The sequence below is a fragment of the Rhipicephalus microplus genome, chromosome 1 (assembly GCF_043290135.1).
Source record: "Rhipicephalus microplus isolate Deutch F79 chromosome 1, USDA_Rmic, whole genome shotgun sequence".
Taxonomy (NCBI): domain Eukaryota; kingdom Metazoa; phylum Arthropoda; class Arachnida; order Ixodida; family Ixodidae; genus Rhipicephalus; species Rhipicephalus microplus.
Genome location: NC_134700.1, coordinates 39,597,030 through 39,606,097, shown reverse-complemented (window position 1 = coordinate 39,606,097; position 9,068 = coordinate 39,597,030). Strand labels below are relative to the sequence as shown.

At 41.0% G+C, this 9,068-nt stretch overlaps 1 non-coding gene across 1 annotated transcript; it reads right to left on the bottom strand.

Annotated features, from left to right (window-relative positions):
* Window positions 1-327: 327 nt before the first annotated feature.
* Window positions 328-400, bottom strand: TRNAA-CGC (transfer RNA alanine (anticodon CGC)). The gene has a single exon. It is a non-coding gene; the product is annotated as a tRNA-Ala (tRNA).
* Window positions 401-9,068: the final 8,668 nt, after the last annotated feature.

Below are 9,068 nucleotides of genomic sequence, written 5' to 3'. Positions count from 1 at the left end.
GTAAGCGCCATCTATAAGCCAAGCGACGAGTTTGAAAACACTCTTTTAAGAACATGTTTGGCATCACGTAACACTTGAACTTATTACGCGCGGGCAGCTGATTATTAGTGCCTCGTATAAAACGTAATGACACCAAGCCTGCCAGTACGAGACCCTCGTTTCAATAAATTAAGTGAAAGAAGTGTATACCTAAGCGCTTGATTTTTCCGTGTTTTAACACAATATTAGTGAGATCTAACACACAGTATTGCCAAGTAATGTACAGGGGAAGTTATTAGAACCAATAGAACGTAAATAAGAAGAAAGAAAGTGGATGAAAAAATAACCAGCCATGAGCAGGGATCGAACCTACAACCTTCGAATAGCGCGTTCGATGCTCTAACCACTGAGCTACCACAGCTGCCTTCCCTCCATCCACATTTTTTGGGGTTTATAATTGAATTTAGAAGTAGGAGTGACAGTAAGCGCCATCTATAAGCCAAGCGACGAATTTGAAAACACTCTTTTAAGCACATGTTTGGTATCACGTAGCACGTGAAATTATTATGAGCGGGCAGCGGAATAATAGTCCCTTGTATAAAACCTAATGACACCAACTCTGCCAGCACGAGACGGTCGTTTTAGTGAAATAAGGGAAAGAAGTGTATACCTAAGCGCTCGTTTTTCCGTGTTTCAACACAATAATAGGGAGATCTAACAGACAGTAATGCCAAGTGTTGTACAGGGGAAGTTGTTAGAACCAATGAAATCTAATCAGGAAGAAATAAAAGTGGGTGAAAAAATATCCAGCCGTGAGCAGGAATTGAACCTACGACCTTCGAATAACGCGTTCGATGCTCTAATCACTGAGCTACCACAGCGGCCTTCCCTCCATCTAATTTTTTTGGTTTATATGTGAATTTAGAAGTAGAAGTGAGAGTCAGCGCCATCTATAAGCCAAGCGACGAGTGTGAAAACACTCTTTTAAGCGCATGTATGGCGTCACGTAGCACGTGAACATATTATGAGCGGGCAGCTGAATAATAGTCCCTTGTATAAAACCTAATGACACCAAGTCTGCCAGTTGGAGACCCTCGTTTTAATGAAATAAGGGAAAGAAGTTTATACATAAGGGCTCGTTTTTCCGTGTTTTAACACAATAATATTGAGATCTAACAGACAGTAATGCCAAGTAATGTACAGGGGAAGTTATTAGAACCAATGGAATCTAATCAGGAAGAAAGAAAAGTTGGTGAAAAAATATCCAGCCGTGAGCAGGAATCAAACCTACGACCTTCGAATAACGCGTTCGATGCTTTAATCACTGAGCTACCACAGCAGCCTTCCCTCCATCCACTTTTTTGGGGTTTATATGTGAATTTAGAAGTAGAAGTGACAGTCAGCGCCATCTATAAGCCAAGCGACGAGTGTGAAAACACTCTTTTATGCGCATGTTCGGCATCACGTAGCACGTGAACTTATTACGAGCGGGCAGCTGATTATTAGTCCCTCGTACACAACCTAATGACACCAAGTCTGCCAGTCCGAGACCCTCGTTTTAATGAAATAAGGGAAAAACGTGTATACCTAAGGGTTCGTTTTTCCGTGTTTCAACACAATAATAATGAGATCTAACAGGCAGTAATGCCAAGTAATGTACAGGGGAAGTTATTAGAACCAATGTATTGTAAATAAGAAGAAAGAAAAGTGGATGAAAAAATAAACAGCCATGAGCAGGGATCGAACCTACAACCTTCGAATAACGCGTTCGATGCTCTAACCACTGAGCTACCACAGCGGCCTACCCTCTATCCTCTTTTCCTTGGTTTATATGTGAATTTAGAACTAGGAGTGAGAGTCAGCGCCATCTATAGGCGAAGCGACGAGTGTGAAAACACTCTTTTATGTGCAGGTTTGACGTCACGTAGCACGTGAACATAATATGAGCGGGCAGCTGAATAATAGTTCCTTGTATAAAACCTAATGACACCCAGTCTGCCATTTGGAGAACCTCGTTTTAATGAAATAGGGGAAAGAAGTGTATACATAAGGGCTCGTTTTTCTGTTTTAACAAAATAATGAGATCTAACAGACAGCATTGCCAAGTAATGTACAGAAAAGTTATTACAGCCAATAGTACGTAAATAAGAAGAAAGAAAAGTGGATGAAAAATAACCAGCCGTGAGCAGAAATCGAACCTACGATCTTCGAATAACGCGGTTGATGCTATAACCACCTAGCTACCACAGCAGCCTTCCCTCCATCCACTTTTTTGGGGTTTATATGTGAATTTAGAAGTAGAAGTGACAGTCAGGGCCATCTATAAGCCAAGAGACGAGTGTGAAAACACTCTTCTATGCGCATGTTCGGCATCACGTAGCACGTGAACTTATTATGCGCGGGCAGCTGATTAATAGTCCCTCGTATAAAACATATAGACACCAAGTCTGCCAGCACGAGACCCTCGTTTTAATGAAATAAGAGAAAGAAGTGTATACCTAAGGGCTCGTTTTTCCGTGTTTCAACACAATAATAGGGAGATCTAACAGACAGTAATGCCAAGTAATGTACAGGGGAAGTTATTAGAACCAATAGAATGTAAATAAGAAGAAAGAAAAGTGGATGGAAAATTAACCAGCCATGAGCAGGGATCGAACCTACAACCTTCGAATAACGCGTTTGATGCTATAACCACCTAGCTACCACAGCAGCCTTCCCTCCATCCACTTTTTTGGGGTTTATATGTGAATTTAGAAGTAGAAGTGACAGTCAGGGCCACCTATAAGCCAAACGACGAGTGTGAAAACGCTCTTCTATGCGCATGTTCGGCATCACGTAGCACGTGAACTTATTATGCGCGGGCAGCTGATTAATAGTCCCTCGTATAGAACATAATGACACCAAGTCTGCTAGTTCGAGACCCTCGTTTTAATGAAATAAGGGAAAGAAGTGTGTACCTAAGGGCTCGTTTTTCCGTGTTTCCACACAATAATAATGAGATCTAACAGACAGTAATGCCAAGTAATGTACAGGGTAAGTTATTAGAACCAATAGAATGTAAATAAGAACAAAGAAAAGTGAATAAAAAAATAACCAGCCAGGAGCAGGAATTGAACCTACAACCTCCGAATAACGTTCGATGCAACTACCACTGGGCTAACACAGCAGCCTTCCCTCCATCCACTTTTTTGGGGTTTATATGAGAATTTAGAAGTAGAAGTGACAGTCAGCGCCATCTATAAGCCAAGCGACGAGTGTGAAAACACTCTTTTATGCGCATGTTTGGCGTCACGTAGCACGTGAACATATTATGAGCGGGCAGCTGAATAATAGTCCCTCGTATAAAACGTATTGACACCAACTCTGCCAGTACAAGACCCTCGTTTCAATGAATTAAGTGAAAGAAGTGTATACCTAAGGGCTCGTTTTTCCGTGTTTTAACACAATATTAGTGAAATCTAACAGACAGTATATCCAAGTAATGTACAGGGGAAGTGATTAGAACTAATGCAATGTAAATGAGAAGAAAGAAAATTGGATGAAAAAATAACCAGCCGTGAGCAGGGATCGAACCTACAACCTTCGAATAACGCGTTCGATGCTCTAACCTCTGAGCTACCACAGCGGCCTCCCCTCTATCCACTTTTCCTTGGTTTATATGTGAATTTAGAACTAGGAGTGAGAGTCAGCGCCATCTCCAGGCGAAGCGACGAGTGTGAACACACTCTTTTATGCGCATGTTTGGCGTCACGTAGCTTGTGAACATATTATGAGCGGGCAGCTGAATAATAGTTCCTTGTATAAAACCTAATGACACTCAGTCTGCCAGTTGGAGAACCTCGTTTTAATGAAATAGGGGAAAGAAGTGTATACATAAGGGCTCGTTTTTCCGTGTTTTAACACAATAATAATGAGATCTAACAGACAGTATTGCCAAGTAGTATACAGAAAAGTTATTAGAGCCGATAGTACGTAAATAAGAAAAAAGAAAAGTGCATGAAAAATAACCAGCCATAAGCAGGAATGGAACCTACGATCTTCGAATAACGCGTTTGATGCTATAACCACTGAGCTACCACAGCAGCATTCCCTCCACCCACTTTTTTGAGGTTTATATGTGAATTTAGAAGTAGAAGTGACAGTCAGCGCCATCTATAAGCCAAGCGACGAGTGTGAAAACACTTTTTTATGCGCTTGTTCGGCATCACGTAGCACGTGAACTTATTACGTGCGGGCAGCTGATTATTAGTCCCTCGTATAAAACGTAATGACACCAACTCTGCCAGTACGAGACCCTCGTTTCAATGAATTAGGTGAAAGAAGTGTATACCTAAGGGTTCGTTTTTCCGTGTTTTAACACAATATTAGTGAAATCTAACAGACAGTATTGCCAAGTAATGTACAGGGGAGTGATTAGAAGTAATGCAATAAAAATGAGAAGAAAGAAAAGTTGATGAAAAAATAACAAGCCTTGAGCAGGGATCGAACCTACAACCTTCGAATAACGCGTTAGATGCTCTAACCACTGAGCTACCACAGCTGCCTTCTCTCCCTCTACATTTTTTCTGTTTATATATGAATTTAGAAGTAGAAGTGACAATCAGCGCCATCTATAAGCCAAGTGACGAGTGTGAAAACGCGCTTTTATGCGCATGTTTGGCGTCACGTAGCACGTGAACATATTATGAGCGGGCAGCTGAATAATAGTCCCTCGTATAAAACCTAATGACACCAAGTCTGCTAGTACGAGACCCTCTTTTTAATGAAATAAGGGAAACAAGTGTATACCTAAGGGCTCGTTTTTCTGTGTTCCAACACAATATTAATGAGGTCTAGCAGACAGAAATGCCAATTATTGTACAGGGGAAGTTATTAGAACCAATGGAACGTAAATAAGAAGAAAGAAAGTGGATGAAAAAATAACCAGCCATGAGCAGGGATCGAACCTACAACCTTCGAATAACGCGTTCGTTGCTCAAACTACTGAGCTACCACAGGGGCCTTCACTCCATCCACTTTTTTGGGGGGTTGATATTTGAATATAGAAGTAGGAGTGACAGTAAGCGCCTTCTATAAGCCAAGCGACGAGTGTGAAAACACTCTTTTATGCGCATGTTTGGCGTCACGTAGCACGTGAACATATTATGAGCGGGCAGCTGAATAATGGTCCCTCGTATAAAACCTAATGACACCTAGTCTGCTAGTACGAGACCCTCGTTTTAATGAAATAAGGGAAAGAAGTGTATACCTAAGGGCTCGTTTTTCCATGTTTCAACACAATAATTATGAGATCTAACAGACAGTAATGCCAATTATTGTACAGGGGAAGTTATAAGAACCAAGAAATATAAATAGGAAGAAAGAAAAGTGGATGAAAAAATAACCAGCTATAAGCAGGGATTGAACCTACAACCTTCGAATAACGCGTTCGATGCTCAAACTACTGAGCTACCACAGGGGCCTTCCCTCCATCCACTTTTTTGGGGGGTTGATATTTGAATATAGAAGTAGGAGTGACAGTAAGCGCCTTCTATAAGCCAAGCGACGAGTGTGAAAACACTCTTTTATGCGCATGTTTGGCGTCACGTAGCACGTGAACATACTATGAGCGGGCAGCTGAATAATAGTCCCTCGTATAAAACCTAATGACACCAAGTCTGCTAGTACGAGACCCTCGTTTTAATGAAATAAGGGAAAGAAGTGTATACCTAAGAGCTCGTTTTTCCATGTTTCAACACAATAATTATGAGATCTAACAGACAGTAATGCCAATTATTGTACAGGGGAAGTTATTAGAACCAATAGATTGTAAATGCGAAGAAAGACAAGTGGATGAAAAATTAACCAGCCATGAGCAGGGATCGAGCCTACAACCTTCTAATAATGCGTTCGATGCTCTAAGCACTGAGCTACCACAGGGGCCTTCCCTCTATCCACTTTTCCTTGCTTTATATGAAATTTAGAATTAAGAGTGAGAGTGAGCGCCATCTATAAGCAAAAGGACGAGTGGATGCGCATGTTTGGCGTCACGTAACACGTGAACTTATTACGAGCGGGCAGCTGATTTATAGTCCTTCGTATACAACCTAATGACAGCAAGTCTTCCGGTATGAGACCGTCGTTTTAATGAAATAAGGGAAAGAAGTGTATACCTAAGGGCTCCTTTTTCGGTGTTTCAACACAATATAAATGAGATCTAACACACAGTAATGCTAAGTAATGTACAGGGGAAGTGATTAGAACCAATGAAATCTAATCAGGAAGAAATAAAAGTGGGTGAAAAAATATCCAGCCGTGAGCAGGAATTGAACCTACGACCTTCGAATAACGCGTTCGACGCTCTAATCACTGAGCTACCACAGCGGCCTTCCCTCCATCTAATTTTTTTGGTTTATATGTGAATTTAGAAGTAGAAGTGAGAGTCAGCGCCATCTATAAGCCAAGCGACGAGTGTGAAAACACTCTTTTAAGCGCATGTATGGCGTCACGTAGCACGTGAACATATTATGAGCGGGCAGCTGAATAATAGTCCCTTGTATAAAACCTAATGACACCAAGTCTGCCAGTTGGAGACCCTCGTTTTAATGAAATAAGGGAAAGAAGTGTATGCATAAGGGCTCGTTTTTCCGTGTTTTAACAGAATAATATTGAGATCTAACAGACAGTAATGCCAAGTAATGTACAGGGGAAGTTATTAGAACCAATGGAATCTAATCAGGAAGAAAGAAAAGTTGGTGAAAAAATATCCAGCCGTGAGCAGGAATCAAACCTACGACCTTCGAATAACGCGTTCGATGCTTTAATCACTGAGCTACCACAGCAGCCTTCCCTCCATCCACTTTTTTGGGGTTTATATGTGAATTTAGAAGTATAAGTAACAGTCAGCGCCATCTATAAGCCAAGCGACGAGTGTGAAAACACTCTTTTATGCGCATGTTCGGCATCACGTAGCACGTGAACTTATTACGAGCGGGCAGCTGATTATTAGTCCCTCGTATACAACCTAATGACACCAAGTCTGCCAGTCCGAGACCCTCGTTTTAATGAAATAAGGGAAAAAAGTGTATACCTAAGGTTTCGTTTTTCCGTGTTTCAACACAATAATAATGAGATCTAACAGGCAGTAATGCCAAGTAATGTACAGGGGAAGTTATTAGAACCAATGTAATGTAAATAGGAAGAAAGAAAAGTGGATGAAAAAATAAACAGCCATGAGCAGGGTTCGAACCTACAACCTTCGAATAACGCGTTCGATGCTCTAACCACTGAGCTACCACAGCGGCCTACCCTCTATCCTCTTTTCCTTGGTTTATATGAGAATTTAGAACTAGGAGTGAGAGTCAACGCCATCTATAGGCGAAGCGACGAGTGTGAAAACACTCTTTTATGTGCAGGTTTGACGTCACGTAGCACGTGAACATAATATGAGCGGGCAGCTGAATAATAGTTCCTTGTATAAAACCTAATGACACCCAGTCTGCCATTTGGAGAACCTCGTTTTAATGAAATAGGGGAAAGAAGTGTATACATAAGGGCTCGTTTTTCTGTTTTAACAAAATAATGAGATCTAACAGACAGCATTGCCAAGTAATGTACAGAAAAGTTATTACAGCCAATAGTACGTAAATAAGAAGAAAGAAAAGTGGATTTAAAAATAACCAGCCGTGAGCAGAAATCGAACCTACGATCTTCGAATAACGCGTTTGATGCTATAACCACCTAGCTACCACAGCAGCCTTCCCTCCATCCACTTTTTTGGGATTTATATGTGAATTTAGAAGTAGAAGTGACAGTAAGCGCCATCTATAAGCCAAGCGACGAGTGTGAAAACACTGTTTTATGCACATGTTTGGCATCATGTAGCACGTGAACTTATTATGCGCGGGCAGCTGATTAATAGTCCCTCGTATAAAACATATAGACACCAAGTCTGCCAGTACGAGACCCTCGTTTCAATGAATTAAGTAAAAGAAGTGTATACCTAAGCGCTCGTTTTTCCGTGTTTTAACACAATATTAGTGAGATCTAACAGACAGTATTGCCAAGTAATGTACAGTGAAAGTGATTAGAACCAATGGAATGTAAATAGGAAGAAAGAAAGTGGATGAAAAAATAACCAGCCGTGAGAAGGAACCTAACCTACGATCTTCGAATAACGTGTTCGATGCTCTAACTACTGAGGTACCACAGGGGCCTTCCCTCCATCCGCTTTTTTTGGGGGTTTATATTTGAATTTAGATGTAGGAGTGACAGTGAGCGCCATCTATAAGCCAAGCGACGAGTGTGAAAACACTCTTTTATGCGCATGTTTGGCGTCACGTAGCTCGTGAACATATTATGAGCGGGCAGCTGAATAATAGTTCCTTGTATAAAACCTAATGACACTCAGTCTGCCAGTTGGAGAACCTCGTTTTAATGAAATAGGGGAAAGAAGTGTATACATAAGGGCTCGTTTTTCCGTGTTTTAATACAATAATAATGAGATCTAACAGACAGTATTGCCAAGTAGTATACAGAAAAGTTATTAGAGCCGATAGTACGTAAATAAGAAAAAAGAAAAGTGGATGAAAAAATAACAAGCCTTGAGCAGGGATCGAACCTACAACCTTCGAATAACGCGTTCGATGCTCTAACCACTGAGCTACCACAGCTGCCTCCCCTCTATCCACTTTTCCTTGGTTCATAAGTGAATTTAAAACTAGGAGTGAGAGTCAGCGCCATCTATAAGCCAAGCGAAGAGTGTGAAACGCTATTTTATGGTCATGTTTGGCGTCACGTAGCACGTGAACTTATTACGAGCGGGCAGCTGATGAATTGTCCCTCGTATACAACCTAATGACACCAAGTCTGGCAGTCCGAGACGCTCGTTTTAATGAAATAAGGGAAAGAAGTGTATATCTAAAGGCTCGTTTTACGTGTTTTAACACAATAATAAAGAGATCTAACAGACAGTAATGCCAAGTAATGTACAGGGGAAGTTATTAGAACCAATGGAATGTAAGTAGGAAGAAAGAAAAGTTGATGAAAAAATAACAAGCCTTGAGCAGGGATCGAACCTACAACCTTCGAATAACGCGTTAGATGCTCTA